The sequence below is a fragment of the Pleurodeles waltl genome, chromosome 11 (assembly GCF_031143425.1).
Source record: "Pleurodeles waltl isolate 20211129_DDA chromosome 11, aPleWal1.hap1.20221129, whole genome shotgun sequence".
Taxonomy (NCBI): domain Eukaryota; kingdom Metazoa; phylum Chordata; class Amphibia; order Caudata; family Salamandridae; genus Pleurodeles; species Pleurodeles waltl.
The window spans coordinates 12,079,572-12,098,363 of NC_090450.1; the positions used below are offsets into that span (position 1 = coordinate 12,079,572).

At 47.8% G+C, this 18,792-nt stretch overlaps 1 protein-coding gene across 3 annotated transcripts in view; it reads right to left on the minus strand.

Annotated features, from left to right (window-relative positions):
• LPP (LIM domain containing preferred translocation partner in lipoma) overlaps positions 1 to 18,792 on the minus strand; it is a 657,734-nt gene that overhangs the window by 537,276 nt on the left and 101,666 nt on the right. The window contains exon 1 of one of the 3 annotated variants that reach the window (XM_069212798.1): positions 15,220 to 15,394. The exons of the other annotated variants lie outside the window; for them this stretch is intronic. The gene's annotated coding sequence lies outside the window, so the exon portion shown is untranslated. Of the gene's footprint in view, positions 1 to 15,219; positions 15,395 to 18,792 lie in introns of those variants that run through there. 3 annotated transcript variants of the gene reach the window in all.

Consider the following 18,792-nt stretch of genomic DNA (forward strand, 5'->3'; position numbering starts at 1 on the left):
TGGCTCTTGATGCCACCACCTGACTTTGAAGCTCGATTTTATCCACGTCACGAGCCATCGCTTGCAAGAATGCCGCAAATAAACTGCTACTTAGAAGCCGGGAACACTGCCACACACGAGGGGTAACTAATCCCAGACAGAGGCGTGACATTTCATCTTCGAGCACATTGAAAAATTCATGTTTGTAGATTTTTTTTTATGCATTTTGAAACTGGAGGTGTTCAGGTCGAACGTACAGAACGGTGGATTCTTTCGAAGGCTGTCGACAGGGAGACGTTTTTCACTTGTTCACTTGAAGTGATGCAGTTTCTTGCCAGTCCTGCCCCGACCATACGTCACTAGGACATGCTGCCAGTATTGACAACGTGTGATCTTGCAACAGGACCCGAATCAATGACCTTGTTTTATTCTCCTGACCCAGGATATTAGCCATCGATTGCTTACATTTTAACGCGTTTTAGTATTAAAACTGCATTTGCTGTGCTATAATAAAATATTACACTAAGGCGGTTGGCCGAGACTTTCGCACCCCCGTGGTGACTTTAGAAGTCGTGGGACCCCCAGCGAGCAGCGCAGCTCGGAAGAGCGGGGACAGCGGGTGATGCTCCCATCGAGTCATCTCCTTGTAAGGCCCTAAAAGTTCTGCATATCCGAAGGAATTCTGTGCTACTCCCCAGAAAGAGGGGGAGGGGGAGGGGGAGGGGGCAGCGGGAGGTGCAGAGCGCGCAGATCTGTGCTCCAGGGCTTCAACTCGAGCAGAACCCCCGCGGATGTCCTGGTCCCCTCTGTGCATGGCTGGGTCTCTCGGACGGGCAGCTGGGACCCTAGGGAGGCGAGGCGACAGCTCAACTCACAACAGACCTCTGAAGTCCAGGCTTATCTGAAGGCAGAGGTGGCTGAACTCCAAAGGCTGGCATCGAGCCGCAGGTGCCCACACCACTGGCTAGCATCCCCTCCCCCCCAAGGAGGTCACACCAGAGGCTGGCGTCTCCACCCACCGGAGGCCACACCACGGGGCTGGCATCCACCCACAGGAGGCCACACCACGGGGCTGGTATCCGCCCACGGAAGCCACGCCACCGGGCTGGTATCCGCCCACGGAAGCCACGCCACCGGGCTGGTATCCGCCCACGGAAGCCACGCCACCGGGCTGGTATCCGCCCACGGAAGCCACGCCACCGGGCTGGTATCCGCCCACGGAAGCCACGCCACCGGGCTGGTATCCGCCCACGGAAGCCACGCCACCGGGCTGGTATCCGCCCACGGAAGCCACGCCACCGGGCTGGTATCCGCCCACGGAAGCCACGCCACCGGGCTGGTATCCGCCCACGGAAGCCACGCCACCGGGCTGGTATCCGCCCACAGAAGCCACGCCACCGGGCTGGTATCCGCCCACAGGAGGCCACACCACCGGGCCGGCATTCACCCACAGGAGGCCACACCACCGGGCCGGCATTCACCCACAGGAGGCCACACCACCGGGCCGGCATTCACCCACAGGAGGCCACACCACCGGGCTGGCATTCACCCACAGGAGGCCACACCACCGGGCTGGCATCCACCCACAGGAGGCCACACCACCGGGCTGGTATTCTCCCCCCCCCCCATCCCCCCGGAGGTCACACCAGAGGCTGGCATCTCCACCCACAGGAGGCCACACCACCGGGCTGGCATCCACCCACAGGAGGCCACACCACCAGGCTGGCATTCACCCACAGGAGGCCACACCACCGGGCTGGCATTCACCCACAGGAGGCCACACCACCGGGCTGGCATCCACCCACAGGAGGCCACACCACCGGGCTGGCATCCACCCACAGGAGGCCACACCACCGGGCTGGCATCCACCCACAGGAGGCCACACCACCGGGCTGGCATCCACCCACAGGAGGCCACACCACCGGGCTCGCATCCACCAATGGAAGCCACACCACGGGCTGGTATCCATCCACGAAAGCCACACCACGGGGCTGACATCCACCCACAAGAGGCCACACCACGGGGCTGACATCCACCCACAGGAGGCCACACCACCGGGCTGGCATCCACCCACAGGAGGCCACACCACTGGGCTGGCATCCACCCACAGGAGGCCACACCACCGGGCTGGCATCCACCCACAGGAGGCCACACCACCGGGCTGGCATCCACCCACAGGAGGCCACACCACCGGGCTGGCATCCACCCACAGGAGGCCACACCACCGGGCTGGCATCCACCCACAGGAGGCCACACCACCGGGCTGGTATTCTCCCCCCCCCCCCCGCCCCATCCCCCCGGAGGTCACACCAGAGGCTGGCATCTCCACCCACAGGAGGCCACACCACCGGGCTGGTATCCACCCATGGAAGCCACACCACGGGCTGGTATCCACCCATGGAAGCCACACCACGGGCTGGTATCCACCCACAGGAGGCCACACCACCGGGCTGGCATCCACCCACATGAGGCCACACAACCGGGCTGGCATCCACCCACATGAGGCCACACAACCGGGCTGGCATCCACCCACATGAGGCCACACCACCGGGCTGGCATCCACCCACGGAAGCCACACCACGGGCTGGCATCCACCCACGGAAGCCACACCACGGGCTGGCATCCACCCACGGAAGCCACACCACGGGGCCGACATCCACCAACAGGATGGCAACTTTCACTTTTACACCTCAGCCCTAAATTGCCCCTCCTCAACAGAAAGTTTACAACAACAAAAAAGAGATGGATAGAATTCATCTCAGCCACTGGTAATTAGTCTGGCCTCATCCCACTCCCTTGTTCTTTGGCTCATCATGCCACCTCAGTTTGGACCCAGACATATACAAATCAGTCTCGACCCTGCTCCAGTGGGAGCAGTCCAGTACGAACTGCCAGGCCAGGTCTTCCCTGAACCAGAAAACAAGCAGTGCAGTACTGTTTCGCTCTAGTTAGAGCTCATCAGACAGGTTTAGGTTGATTCTAATGAGATAGTGTGCACGGGACCCATGTTCAGGCATACCGGTCCTACTTAGCGCAACACACTAAAGTTTTTTTAAAGAAGTGATTCTTGGTGTACTTGAATTAATCTCAGCCACTGGTAATTACTCGGGCCGCATCCCAATCCATCATTACTTTGCACACTATGCCACCTCAGTTTGGACCCAGCTAGAGGCAAATTTGTCTTGATCCTGCTCCAATGAGAACAGTCCAGCCCAAACTGACAGGCCTGGTCCTCCTTGAACCATAACACAAGTAATCCAGGACCAGTTTTGTCCTTGATATGGGCGCATCAGCGGAGATAACACATGACATGATGATACAATCTACAAGACACCATACTATGCAAATTCATTCCACTTCCTCACCTGACCACCTTGCAGAACATGGTAAACATTTTTCTCAAAATCTTACTGCTAATGGATAAATAAAAAAAAACAAAGTCTCTTGATGCTTTCTAATGAGAGTGAGATGGATGAAGCAAACACTTTAATAGGAGGTTCGACCCAAGAGCTGGGTCCTGACCTTTCTAGGGAAGTACAAAATACTGGATTCTTCACTGGGGGCCAGAGGGGAGGAGAGCCAAGGGAGTGGAACATGCATGAGAAATGTACATCCTCCCTTCTAGGGAACGTCAAAGATGGAATGATGCAGACTGTCCGTCTATGACCACGAGTGAAGACGGAGGCAGGAGGGGCCACTCCAAAGAGACATGCTGGGGACACTGGAAGGTTTCCATGAAGAAGAGACTGCACAATACAAGACACTGATGAAAGACACTTTTAGAGATATAGCGCCAGAGACGAGATCTGATTTGGAGACATTCAGTTTCTTCAATTCACAGAGAGGTCTGGTAAAGGGGTTCTGAATGTTTAAGAGTCTGGAGAAAAATTTGGTTGAAATACCTACTTACATTATCTAGTCAAGTCGAGAGTGTACCTAAACATTTACTATTGTGACCTACATAGAGCAATTTAAAAAGGTAAATTACTACGGAGGTAACTCAGATGTGATGTAAAAAAAAATTTTTTTTTAAAAAAACATGAATTTATGACAGCGTAGAACAGAGATCTTGAGCTATTTCTTGGAAGAGGCCGTGCTTTGAGATGGAGCCAGACAGAGTTGGTTCCACTTGAGCAACGCCCTCTGCTAGAAGCTGCAGTGATATATAGTCCTTCGTGAGGCCTCCCTCGCCACATGGGGTGGGCTGGCTAGCTGCCACACTGGCTGGGTGGTTTAAGAAGACACCTGTTCAACCAAAGGTGGCCACCACCGAGCAACGGTGCAATGTTCACCAACAGAAGCTGAAGGCAGACAAGACCTTGTCCCAAGGCTTCACGCACCCTGTGATGTAGCCGACTGACTGCGTGGCAAGCCTTCCAAGCACACGCATCACCTGCCTACACTCAGGAGTACCGCTGTACGACATGGCGAGAGTAAGGAGAGCGTGCTGATCCGGTTGTGAAGGTAAAACTCCACCCTTACCCCCACACGAGCCCCAATACTGTACATTTACCGCCACACTGAGGCATTCAGAGCTACAACCGTCAGGCAGCCTTGGACACCATGAAGGAGACGTTTCATGAAAACTGCAACACACTTCTGGCAAAACAACCAAATAAAAGGTGGAATGCATTACACAGAGCCGAAGTGAAACAAACCTACCTGAACTCGGACATTTAGAACAGACCTGGCCTTGCAGGCACTCAAGCTCACTACTCATTTACAATGACAATACATTCATTTACAATACTCAACCTTCGATATGCACTTGTTCGCATTAACTGCACATAGATACAGGGGCAGAAGGGAAGGAGGAGGTGGTGGTGGTGTGTTTGGGGGTAGCAGAATGGAGCTGCTGCGGATACCACCACCTTCTATGGGTTCCCAAGAACGTAAAGCTGTTGCACCCTTTATACCACCTTTAAAGTCTTCAGGTCACTCCCATCACCCCCTTGGCCTTTGAGGTATTAAAGCGTTGATAGTAGCTAAGGCTGGCCAGCATGGTGGGCAGGTGAACTACCAAAAGTATGACAGGGAGGGGTTCTGAGATGGGCATGGAGGAAACATACCTCCTACCTCAGGGAAAAGAGGACCTACGATTCCTGACTGGGCTTGTCCTTAAATTCTAGAACTTCAGAGCACGTCCCAAGCACGCTCTCCCCACGCTGCTGCATCACTCTTGCGCCTGTCTTCTGGCTCTTTCCCTCATTTTCACTGCTTTCTCCTCGCTTCCCCCCCCCCCCCCCACTATTGCCACTCCCACATGTCACCCATAGTTTCCTGTCTAGCCACCACCCCACCACCTCCAAGTGCTCCTCCGAGGACCTACTTAATGGAGGCCTCAGTGAGACCCCATCGAGCAGGTCTGAACCCAGCTGTCCTCATCACTGGTTTCTCTCTTCTATTTTCCCTCCTTTTTTGTGTGCCTTCTCATTTATTTTCCCTCATTTTCACTGCTTTCTCCTTGCTTGTCCCTCTGTTTTTTGAGCAGCCTCCACAAGCAGCTCCGGACCATCACCTCAATTCTGGAAATCCGAAGAGCCCTAAAGAACTGGCTGTTTGAATGAGCCTCCGGTACCTGAAAGCATCTGAATACCCTGTAGGGTGATTAGCTGAGCTTTACAAATCCTGATTGAGTTCTAAATCTGCATGCCTTTCAGATCACAGTTTTAACACAGCACAGTAGGGTAGTTTCCACAGCTGTGTACTGCGGAACTAGCAAAGTTCCAGGTGCCCACTTGAGGTGCCAGCCACTTCCACTACTTTGGGAGACTTTAGCCACCCTGACCACCAATCTAGCCTCTTCCACAAGCACCAAGTCAAGTGCCTAGAAATGACTGAGTTCACTACTCACTAAACTTGCACTGTATAGCACAGCAGCATTCAGGGGCAGTGTAAAAATGCACACCCTGCTGGAGTTGGACCTGCTGCCTACTCTCAAACACAACCACGGCGTCCCTCCACAAACACCACTCATCCAAAGAAAAGAAGCTGAAAGCCCAAATGAGCCAAGCCCACGCAGGCGTTGAAATCACAGCCAGTAACTATAGGTTTAATAATAGACAAAAACACAGCTCTGATAAAAATGCCCGACCAAGCCCAACAGTGCCCCGTCCGAGGGAGCAGAACCATAAAACCTGTCCCTCTCCCAAGGGTTTTGGCTGATCACTACAAGGGTGTTTTTATTTATTTATATTTTTTTTTTGGAGGGGGGGGGGTGAGTCTTACCTAGAATATTGCAGTCTTACCAATAATTTTCCAAAATATGAATTAAAAAAGCTATTGGACGTACATGCTTTTCCGAAGATATCGCAGTATCTCAGACTACACTGCAGTACCCATCAGCAACGCTTCTCAACAGCAGAAAACCATGTTCCTATAAAGGGTTGGTGTCACTTACAAAACGCTGGATGCAAAGCAGACAGATGTGCACCATGGAAGAGGCAGCAAATATCTTACAAGTCCTTTCTCTCTGAGTAAATGTCAGGTGGTATCTTGTACCGAGAGGAATTGATGTTTTAAATTCTACACCAGGATATAATGCCCACTTCTGCTCATGTGCCAGTCACGAGTCAGGTTTTAAATTCTGCCAGCAGCGGCCACTGCAAGTATGAAGGGGAGGAAGGAAAAAAAAACCACTTACCTTCAGGGACACCACCTTGCGCTCCTTCCTTTTCTCTTCTGGTAACCAAGCATTCAGTGGGACACCAGCACAGGCTCCCCAGCAATCCTACCAGCATTGGTCTGAGCGGCTTCGACTGCTGCTCAGGCACAACCCTGGGGTCTGTGCAGTTTCCTCTTCCTACTGGACAGTTGAACTATATCAAATTAAGGTTCAAGCATCTCCTGGGGAAATGCAAGTATTGTCAGCCCATAAGAGACCTACAACTGCAATCATGCAGTTCAGAGAATTCTTCGACATCTTTCAAAACCTGAACAAATGTGAACACTCCTAAAACAGATGTTAAGAAACCAAATACAGAACAATTGTGGCTGGTACTTTAGTAGCCTTTAATTATAGATCCTGTCTCGGGGTTGCAGTTGGGGAGGTGGGATAGCTGCGGGTGATGGTAAGAAGGAATCCAGTAGGCAGAAGTTATATAGAATGATTGATGTGTATCTACTGAACAATTTGTTAATTTGTTTTTTTGCACGTTTGCATGAAACCAGAAAACCACATTTCTGGAAATCGAGAAGGAATGTTTCAATTCTATTGGGTATACAGAGGCAAGGATTATGCAAATTCTTTTCTTTTTTATTAAGCTCAGCAGCAATTCCAAAACCAACACTAATGAGAAGAAATAGAACTACATTTCCCATGGATCCACAAAATTGGAGAGATCAGTTGAAACCAACCAGAAAATCAGTATCTTATAGGAACAGCATAATTTCCTCTTTCTACACCAACTTCAGCTCCTTATGCCATTTCCCAGCATCTATTTTTTTGTTTTGAAACTAGCAATCAAAAAGGAAGAACCAATAACCTAAATATTCAAGGATGACATCCTGGCTATCAAACAAGTAGATTCACTTCAGCTTACAACCGTAAACAAGTGTCCAGACTGCAAAAATAATTCCTTGGACTAGAAACACAGCATCATAGGAGCCGGAAGACTAATTACCTATGCTCAACCTAACCAGGAGTGTGGCCCATAAGATCAATTCACCTAATGCTGGGTAGGATAATCCTTGCCAGAATTTCCTCAATAGCTATGAAATTGTGCACTGTTATGTCAGGACCAGAGGCAACCACTAGGCATGTCCAAAAGTTTCTGACTGGCAAAGAGCCACTACCTTACAACAGCTGAAAACAGAACTGTTAGAAAGTTGAGTCGGACCTCCCGCTGAAAGCCAACAGTGTGTCTTTCAGGAGTCCCTCCAAGATGGATGCCTTCTAGGCTAAGATATTTCTGGTCAAATGTGGTATCAATGCCTGCTTCTTGTGCACTCAACCCACTGTCTCCATCAAGCTACTGAAGGAGCCTTCATCCATGGCCATAGCTTATTCTCATACGCCTTGATGCTGTGAACCACACACAGAATTCGGATGCATCTGTAACAGCTGGGTACAAGATAGAACAAGAATTGAATTCAGTTCTCCTGGTACATGTAAAACTTACGCTGTCTGGCAAAAAAACATTTTGCCTGACACACCTAGCACTCACACGTCTGATACCAAGCACAGGAGCATTGCCAACTTAACCGACTGTTCTCTTTAGACAAAAACGCATTTGCTGAAAGGAGAGAGAATCTTTGTTGACACCCCTAAAAGTGGGTTATTCAGATTGAGGGGAAGAGAAATCTTAACATGCTTGACCAATCTGCAGACCAATTAACGCTCCCTGCCATAGTGCCAATCAATGGTACATGCCCTCCGAAACTGTGGACATATACATATAAGACTATAAAGGCCAGACCTGAAACTAACACTTTAGAGAAAATTCAGACCAGGTACAACTTCAGCAGTGAGGCAGGAGGGGTGGGGATTTGACACATGGTCAGTCACTTTGGAGAACACCATCCACAGTGGAGTGAACTAAACATAACTCACCCGTTTGAGAGGGCCCAAGTGAAACATTGTTATGCTTAAGAGTGTTTTAATGCAAAGAAGGTTTGGAGATTACATTCATCTTGTATTCTCTGTTCAATGTTGCAGTGTTAACTGTGACTGAGCATGCTGTCCACCACACCCTTCAGGAGTAAACCTGACTGTGCGTCTTCACTGCCTTGATATTCAAAAGCCAAAAAAAGGGAGGGACTTGGCGTTAAGTGAACTCGCAGCAGCATAAGATCCATTTGGTCCATTAATAACAGGCACTCACTCGTACATGGATTGCTAAGGTGCCCCCAGAGTTCGCTAGGACCCATGGCAATGGCAGTTTAGTGAAAATATTACCTTAAATGTACCCTCAATTGAAAACATATTCAAGCGCAGAGGTAGATTTTGGAAATGTGGTGTCCCCAGAGAAGGACAGATAGTGTTTGGGGGTTTTGTGTGTTGTGCACAGTCACTGGAGATGGTTCACCCCTCAAGGTGACTCCCAGATGTGTGGAACCCTACCACCATGCACCCAGGAAATATTGTTTGGGGTCAAGGATAACAAGTTTCATGTTTAACTGACTTGCATGCTAATTAGGCCCAACCCCCTGCAGCACAGACCTCTGACTGACAACATTTCTGAGAAAGGGTTGGCTGGCTTTAAGGCACGGTTTCTAGCTATATGTATCCATTTCCAAGCTTGTTTATAGGACTCATTAATGCAAAAGCCTTTACTATTAGAGCCAGTGCTGAAGGAAAAAGCTGTGAGCAGAGCTGGCATTAATGACTGGTCCCAGCAAAAAAGAAGTGAACATATGTTCGCAAAATCTAACAATCCGAGGCTGGTTGCACGGCCACAAGTTTGCTCCCTGTTTATATGCAGATGCGTTCACTAGCATGAAAGCAGGATTTCGGATTTTTTTGCTTTAAAAATAAAATGTAAATAAGTAAGTTGAAAAACAAGTTTTGTCTATATATTTCGCTGACGCATCATTTAGTGAATGGTGTTTGATGCATGAAATATTAAAAATAAGAGAATCAGTGTAAAACCATTATGGGCATCATAAACATTAATTACTGGCCCAATTCTTTGAAAAAAAGAAAGTTGCAAAAGTGCCCCACGTGCATGTCCTTGTGTTAGTGCAGATTTATGACTTTGGAAAAGAAAAAAAAAATCAAAAAAAAAAATCACAATTGTTTACTGAAGTTGACTTTGAAAATGAACTCTTAGCAAACTTTGTGACTTCCATTTTCACACCAGGAAACAGTATCACATCTTTATGCAGCTGCAAATCTGATGACCAACTGCAAATTCACTTCCCCTACAACCCATTCACCCACCATGACAAACCTTTTACCCTAGCCTTTGTCTGGAGTAAATTTCCACCGTAGAAAGGTCATCTGGATTTAAGACTAAAATAAAATGGACCTGCCATCCTCCTCCCAGCTTGACATTCTTTGGCCGCCGCTCAGGTGTGTAAGAGCTTGCTGCTCCTTCTACCCAGTAGGTTTCCAAGGGGTCATGGGTTCATCCCCCAAACCCACAAGGCTTCATCTTCATGCTCCAATATAATGAACTCTGTCACAGACACATACTCAACGCCGTCTGAAAATCTCTCATTCCCTGGCAAGGCCTAGCAGTGACCCTCCTTCTCCTGGAAGACAGGGCTTCCAATTCTCATGTGCCCTCCAATATTACTGCAAAGATCCACCTTCTGATGTCATGTAGTTTGTCTACTGATCAATACAGGTTACCACACCTATGTGCCCTATGTAGGGTACCTATCTACTGATGCTATTACTGAAGTGTTAACTGGAACTGAAACCTGAAGTGCTTACACTGTGACTGACATTGAACCACTCATCCAAAGGGCCCGCAAGAAGACATTCTTCCACACCCAAGCGTCCATTATTGCAGACAGCCATTCTTGTCTTCTTGAAGATGGAAATTCTTCTCTCTCAATTTTTGCATATTCAATCCACTTGAACACTGCACCTTATTACTGTTTACAACACCCTGATTTTGTACTTTTTTTTTTACTGAATTTTTCGGTAAAATACAATAATTGATGCAATCAATTTATATTCTGGACCTATTTTATCTACCTGGTGTGTCCTTCATCCATTCTATGTAGGGCTTCCGGTGTCCTATTAAAACCGATTATAACTGATAACCAACCACCAAAGAGGACATTTGTTTTTCCACAGAAACTTCAAAACACTGAACTTTGCTGCCCTTTTTAGGGTCGAGCCTGCGTCGCATGCGCTCGCTAGCGAGACGCTTTAGGCATCAGAAAAGGGCTCGGAGCCCCGTCGACATCACGTCAGTGTCTTTCATAGGCAAGTTGGCTTGCCTGTTACAATCCGCTTCTTTTGATTAGTGGAAGGCACACATACATCATGCCTTTTCTGTGGTTAGACCTCCTCGAGCGCAGCGACCAAGTACGGAAAACATGCGAGGCTCGCTGTGGTTGTGGACTACTTTTTCTCTGTTTTTGGAGCGCGATCTCGCTGGGCAGAAGTCGAGCGTTTCGTTAATTGCACTTTTGCCGTTAAGTTCATAATTGCACTGTGTGTGAACTGTACAGCGCGATCGCGCTGTTTTTTTCTTTTGAGGCAGGAAAAATCCGGTTGGGAGTTTACAACAGCTGTAACTCAGACAAATGTGAGACCCTAGTGCATTGTAAATGCTTGTTCTAGTTTGGCACCCTCTGGTGTCTGACAGTACAAATGCAGCCTCTCCCGCGAAGCACTGTGCTCCCACTATGACCCACTTAGGCCATGCTAAGCCACTGGATGTGCCCTTCTGGTCATTCGCAAGGTCCCTGGACCCCTACGCCCTACTTCCACTCGCATGTTGGGAGCCCGGCTTACATGACATGGATCCGGCTCACTGTTTGCTGCATGCTGCTGCTAGTGGTCAGCAGGTTCAGAACTGAAATCTCAGCAGTCTGACTCCAGTCTCTTTCGCTTTCTGAAAGTTCAGGTAAGAGGAGCAAAGCAAAAACATCACTCCACAAATATAAACCTCCAGAATCGATGGCCTCCCATAAAACACTTCACCCAGCACTTCTGTCCTCTAGTTTACATTGTGATGGCCCAAAAATGATGCTTTTGGGAGCTGCAGCCTTTCATATAGAAGGATCGGGTTATATCAAGCGTGTTCATCGTCCATGCACCATGGAAAGTGGTCCATAAGTGCCTTTTGGTGAAAGTGCCCCGTTTCTTTTATCTATACTAAGTCGGAAGATCTGAGTTGGTTTATAAGTTGCAAATAGCACAGCTACTGGTTTCCCGCTATGTGTGATGCAAAGGGCGCAGTTTCTGTAAAAAAGAAGAGGTGTATGCACCGGTGATGAGCCTGCGCACAAGTGTCGACAGTCCCAAGGTAAGCCAGTTCAGCTTTCATTCCTACGGCTTCCATGTCAGGAACCTTAGGTGCTCAAACAAAGCTGGGTACTTGGCTACATCTCCTGTGCAGACCAGTGACACTACGTGTAATGGAAACATATGGAGCTGCGCGCGTTCTTCCCTCAAGATGGAAAAAGCATAATAACAGGGCACAGAACACAAAGGTAAAGTGACATGAGCCACTGTCAAATACCTGGAAGGAACACAGTCCCTGCAATGCCTTCCAAACACAGCGATCTACCACCATGCATGGTAAACATCAATGCATAAAGGGCTTCATATAAACTCCAAATCCCTCAGACAGCTCCCAAAACTGCAAGATAAACTGAATTCTTGTAAAATGCACATGGCCCAGGGCCTCCTGCGGGTGATGAAACTGACTATCTTTTCTGCAGCTTCTTGCAGGAGCAGAGTTTGCAGTCAACCAAATTCCCTGGCTAACAGCATTCATATAGTACTTTTGAGGCAAGCTTCTCCTCAGTGACCAGGTAGCGGAGGACGTGCCCCGATAGGAGAGTACAATAGGTTTATCTACCCCGTTCTTCCTTGGCATCTCAAGATGAAGACCAGGACAGACTGACACTGGCAATAAATGAGCACCGAGCACCCCCTACACACTGCCTGTCCCAGCAGAACATCCTCATTCAGCACATCTACGCCTTTATCCTGACGAACGAACAGCGGAGGTATGTGAATACCACCAATGACCTTTAGTCGGCTGTAATCAAGTATTACTGCTGTGCACACAGATACTCATGCACATCCTTGACTGGGAGAACTAGACAGCGCTTGTGGAAGGAGGAAGTGAGGACTGGGGAACTAGACAAAGCAGGCAGCTGAGGGAGTGACGGAGGGGACCCTGAAAGAGCATCTTCAATCAATCAAAGGGCGCAAAGAATTCAGTGAGGACCATGAGGGAATAAATGATAACTGACAATAGGTCCACGGGGATCACAGCTGCCGAAACGAAGTGCAGTTACATACATATATATATACATATATACACACACACACACACACACACACACACACACACATACACATATTCCTTTCCCAGGTCATTTCCTGACTAAGCCCGAAGCAACCCCCCCAGAATGGGCTACTGGAACGTTCTCGTTAGTAGCCCAAATTCATCCCACCACCTCTACCCTAGCACTCCCGGCAGAAAACAAGAAAAAAAGAAAACTTGTCGTGCCCTAGGGACCGATATGGGAACAGGTCCCCCACACTCCACATATGCTATATAGCAATCATACGCACATTTATATAACCGGGATTATAAATAATGCAGCCTCTGGGCAGATATTTACTTAACGGTTTGCACAGGGACCGCAGAATGGGTTTAGTAAGATGGCTGGTACCGACCAGTGTGGAAAGGGTTTTAGCTCTCTAGAGATGTCCGCAGCTAGATTCCATGTGCCCAGGAGCTTTAATCGACATGCAAGTTTGTTACTCGGATGCGATACTTGTCAATACGATGGTGCATTAAGACAGTCCAGAACAGTGACTAGGACTCCTTGTAAGGAGCGTGGAACTTTTTTGCGTTTCTTTATTTACTCTAAACAAAGAAGAAAGGAAAAGCAGAACAGAACCATTATAAGAGCCCAGAGTCTGCCCATCTTTGGATCATAAGTGCCATCAGAGGCTTGCAGGGATAGTACAGGGCATTCCTCACCTCTTCCGCTGCCCACTTCACAGAGGCGACCTCAGAGTCGATACTTCCACGTGACGGAGGGCATGCAGGTGGCAACCAGACACAGGACACAATACCAGGTGTATACACACAGCACTTGATGCAATGTTAATGCATCTGACCAATGGTGAGCCAGGCCACTACTATTGTGCTCATTAAAGGATGTTTGTTACGTATCCTTATTGGGAAGTTAACCACCTTTTTTGCTATTGATGCATTTACCAAGGTTTGCAAGGGGTAATTGGGCTGTCCCCAGTTTACCTTGGCACGCAGAGTGTACCTTATCGGGCATTAATGTGTCAAGTTCAGATTTTTTCCAGACCACAGTTTAATTCAAACCATAGAGATGCTAAACTATTCACTACAGCAGCAGTTACATGGGCCTCCCCCCCCATACCTGCGAACAAACCCAGTACAAACACACTAGCCGTCGTCGCCAGGACTCCAAGACTCACTAGAGAAGCTCTGGTGATGCTCCCCAGAAGCACCCTGCAGCTTCTCCAAGAGACTGGAGTCTCTGTTGGCCTATAAGAGGGAGTCTTGGCTGGAGAGAGCTTCTGGCTGAGGTGGCAGGACGACACGCCTGTGAAGGTGCCAGTGTTCTAGGGAACCTGCCCTAGGCCTTTTACCAGTCACTGTGTAGAACAGGAAAGGTCCAACTACTGGGATTTCAAGAGCAAGGCCATGGATGAGAGCCATGAGAGCAGGGAAGATCCAGGCTCATTATTCCACAGAGCCACTCCCCCTCAGGAAGAGACTCAACAATGATCATCTATGATAGGGTCTGGGGGGAGACATCCTGACCAATCACCACTGGATTCACTTAGGTTGGCCTACCATTTACTAAGCAGTAGCCGGCCAAGATTACAGACAATGGAGTCACGCCAATTTATCAGTGACAATAGATGCATGCTAGAAAGAGGAAAGATGTCGACATTCACAGAAGAGAACTGCTTGAAACTCAGATAACTACAAATGTACTAGTGAATGACAGAAACCTCGTGCTTACGGAGAGCCAATACTGACATTTCATGCACATTTTACAGAGCATTCAAATTCGCTGTAAATTTAAGGATAAGATGGAATTTCACAGCAAAATACAATATAGTGGGCCTGTTCCGACATGCCAGTGAGCCGCAAACCACTGAAAGCAGAACATATTTCTTGCAGACGGAGCGATTAGTGCCAAAGAAAGGAACTGGACCTTTAGCCCCAAACCTGCAAAATGCAAAGTCTAGGAGTCCGGCTGCTACACCCACTTACTCCAACACCCATGCCACGTTTCCAAGGGTCAGGCGTGATGCTCTGCTACAGTCCTGTTTATCAAATTCCAATACATAAGACTACAAGTCCCAGCATTCAAAGAGGGGAAGGGACCAGAGCAACACATCACACAGGGGCCTTGCACGCCATAAACCAGACACATACAATCATGGCGACGAGGACACACTCCGTGCACTCCCCACAGAAAGGCCTACTGAAAGAAATCGAGCTTTCTGCACAAGATGGGACATGCCTTGCCCCTCCCTCGTGCATACAATCATTAATTCAATCCATCCGTGTAAAGCACGGGTTCTGGCAATCGTTAGCTACTCACTGCGAGCTCAGGTCGCGGTGCGTCGGGCTTCGCCTGCGGGCAGACGGGAAGAGACATGGAAGGTCGGTAAAGCCTCGAAAAGCGAGCATGGGGGGTTAGGAGGACATTAACTTTTCAGAAAAAAGAATTCATATCCTGCTCCAAGCGGGCCTGAGTCACCGCCCCGCCCCTTTCGATAGATCAGTGCATTGGGTAAACATTTCCAAATATGGAAAACCAGTCCAAAGAGGATGTCAGAAAGGCACCCTGGCTCCGCGCTTTTGGCACTCTGGAAAAAATGTGCCACTCTGGAGAGAGCGCGCGGTGCTGTGTGAATGATTAACCCTCGCAGATCAGGGCCAGCCCCGCAGCCATGGCTGCCCGCACATTCCTGGTGTGGCCCGTGGCGCGCTTCCGGTGCCAAGATGGGCGGCATGGCATGTGTGGACAGAGGCTCCCAGGTACAATCGGAATTCTGAAAGCCGGTGGAAAATGCACGGTTTATAAACATGCAATATTCTGGCAGGTTTAACAGCGATCTTATTGCATGCAACCAGATGAGTTCAGGTGGGCGCTTGCACCAGTGGTAATGAGTGTCTAGGTGATATGACCTTCATTCCAAGGTCAGGCATCCTGCCTAGCACAGGAACACGCACCTTCTAGAGGCCTTAGATTTCCAATCACTAGGGGCCAGATGTATGTAGGGTCAGCTTTGCAATTGCCTCAGTGAATTTTTGCGATTCGTTATTTGCAGATCACAAACATTCAAGTACAAAAGTGTGTTTTATACTTTCTGCGAGGTGGTCGCAAATAGACCTACCTCATTAATATTCATGAGGTAGGTCTCACTTTTTGACCCACTGGAATTGCTAAAATCACAGGGATGGTGGCCTGCTGGGGGTCAGCAGACCACGAGTTTTGTAAGTGCTTTTAAATAAAGCAATATATATTTTTATTTTTATTTTTTCAAAGCAGCCCGTTTTCCTCAAAGGAAAACAGGATCCATTTAAAAAAGAAACATGAAAAGCTTTCTCTTTTTTTTTTTTTTTTTAAAGAGTAGGTAGTGGTCAATGGGACCAATGCCTGCTCTTAAAAATTATTTTACAACTATAATCAAACGGGAAGGGGTCCCCTAGGGACCCCTTTCCATTTGCGAATGGGTTACCACCTACCCAAAGTAGGCGGTAAAATACGAATATTTTGAAACCACATTTCTGTCGCAAAACATTCCCACTTCAATAAGGTACTAGGAAGGGATGCCCTAGACAAGCCTTCCTAACACTAGGCCTGGGTGGATTTCACGGAGTTCTCATACATGGAACTCCGCAAAGTGCAGAAAATACTCTGCGGCGCTACTTGGTGTTCCATGAGTGGCAGTGTTTGGGTACGGAGTGCTGTTTGCACTAATTTTTTGAGCGCAGGAGTTTCTCACACGCTGTAAAATTACTGCGAACAGCATCACACAGAGTGCCAGAGGGTGCTTTTTTGCCGCTCAAGTAGATTTTCTACTCGAGCTGCAGCTTCCTCAATGCGAGTGGCAGCTTTCTCATCGTGAGCGGTCGCGGCATACCGTGACCACTCGCATTCAGAAATTTCGCTTGAGAGAAAAAACTCTGCAGCACTCCGCTGAGTTTTTCGGAACTCCGCACTCTGTACATCTAGCCCTAGGTTATTTTCATGAGCAGCCCTTATCTGCAAGGACGGCACCCCCTCTTAGTCTGGGCAAGAGACCAACCCTGGTGCACCATCTCTAAACACTGCTATTTAACTATTAAATGCTTTATTAAGAAGAAAAAAAAAAAAAAGTCTAGTTGGGAGTGCTCCACGATTTTTTTTTTTTAAGCACACAACCTCTTTGCCGCATACCTGAACACCTCGGTATAGGTGTAGAACTGAAAAGTATGTGAAATACAATAGGGAGAAATAAAAAATCTAAAGTTAATACAGGCAGCCTGCCTGGCTTTAAACCTCCTCTTTTAATGGTCAAATCTTACCTTATATTGAGTTAAGGGACCAAACAGCTTTTAAAAATGTTTTACTATCCCTTCTCTAAATCCACAGAAAAGAACGAGAAATAAAACAACCATCAAGTGAGGAAAAAAGGCAACTCCTGCTTAAGGCAATCAGGAATGATTTGAGGCTCAAAATGCATTGTGTTGCCGGTTATCACATCGTTTTGCAGTTAGTGTAAGCCACCCAGGACACTCCAGTAATTCCTACTTCAGTTTGCACCCCAGGCAACGTGCCCTCAAAACCTGACTAAAATCGAACTATTTCCTTGTATTACTGTGACATTCTTCCAGAATCAGAAGGAATCCACAAAATCCCAACCACCCAGCGTTTCCCCACTTGTCCTGCTAAAAATGCTGCCCCACTTGTGTGGGACCCATGCAAGGCAAACCGCCCTGGACTCCCATGGGTGTCTAGTTTTCAGAAATGTCTGGATTTGGTAGGTTTCCTTATTTGGCTGTCTATACCCAGCCAAAAACATGGTACTACTCCCACTGCCAGATCAGAGCATTTTTGGGACAGGAAATATTGAAGCTTCCACATTGTATTTTGAGTCCTTTCCTGTTGTGGGCACTAGGCCTAACCACACAAGTGGGGTACCATTTGTATTGCAAGAAATGGGGGGGATGGAAGGTGGTAGGAAATTAGTAGCTCTCTGCAGGTTCCAGAATGTTGCATCATAGAACTGTGAGGAAAATGTGTTTATTTGTCAAAGTTTGAGGTGTGCAAGGGCTTCTGGGAAAGAAAACCCGATGAGACCACTTGGTTTAATCTTCTCTACCACAAACATCTTAATTTGTTAACAAGCCTTAGAAAACATGTTATGTGCTGTTTAGTGTAATGATTGTAGCAGGGCTAATGCAATGATTAAAAAAAAAAAAAAAATTGTAACGCCACCAGCAATAAACAAAACCTAAGTATGTGGCTCACGGATGACGAGGGCTTGCTTTACAGTTAGGTGAGTCACAAAGATTAGGCTTTACCTGAAGCCTCACCTCCCATCACCACACCAAGCAGGTATGTCTGACCTGGAGCTCTCCTACCTGCAGCACCCACGGAATTGCTCACACAATTCAGAAACTCTCAAATATATTTTATGCCTCACATAGCACTACAAACAGCCAAAGAATTAGAGGAATAAACCCTATCCCCTGAAAGAACGAATATGGTGCTCCACCAGAGATTATATGCAAGATGTAGGAATACACATATACAAAACAACCTAGGCCACAAGGCAATAAATTAAATCCCAGGGCCTTCAGTTCCGATTTGTGGTACTCTCCATCCTCACTTTCTGCTAGTAAGTGGTCCAGGTTGCATAGTCACTGAAAGTGAGACTGTGTATATTGAGCCAGTGCGTCGGAGGATCTAGCATTTAAATCGTGGACTGAGGAATAAGTGCTGTTTCAGCTTTGTTGATGGACATGAAGAAATTACAAGTTGGCCAGGATTCATGGGTTATGAAGAAAAATTATTTAGCTTTCTTTTTTGTTCAGCACTGAACGTCATCTTGCAATAACTTCAAAATGTTTTTGGACCAATAAATGAAAGGTATCGAATGGGTATTAACAGCACATCTGGATG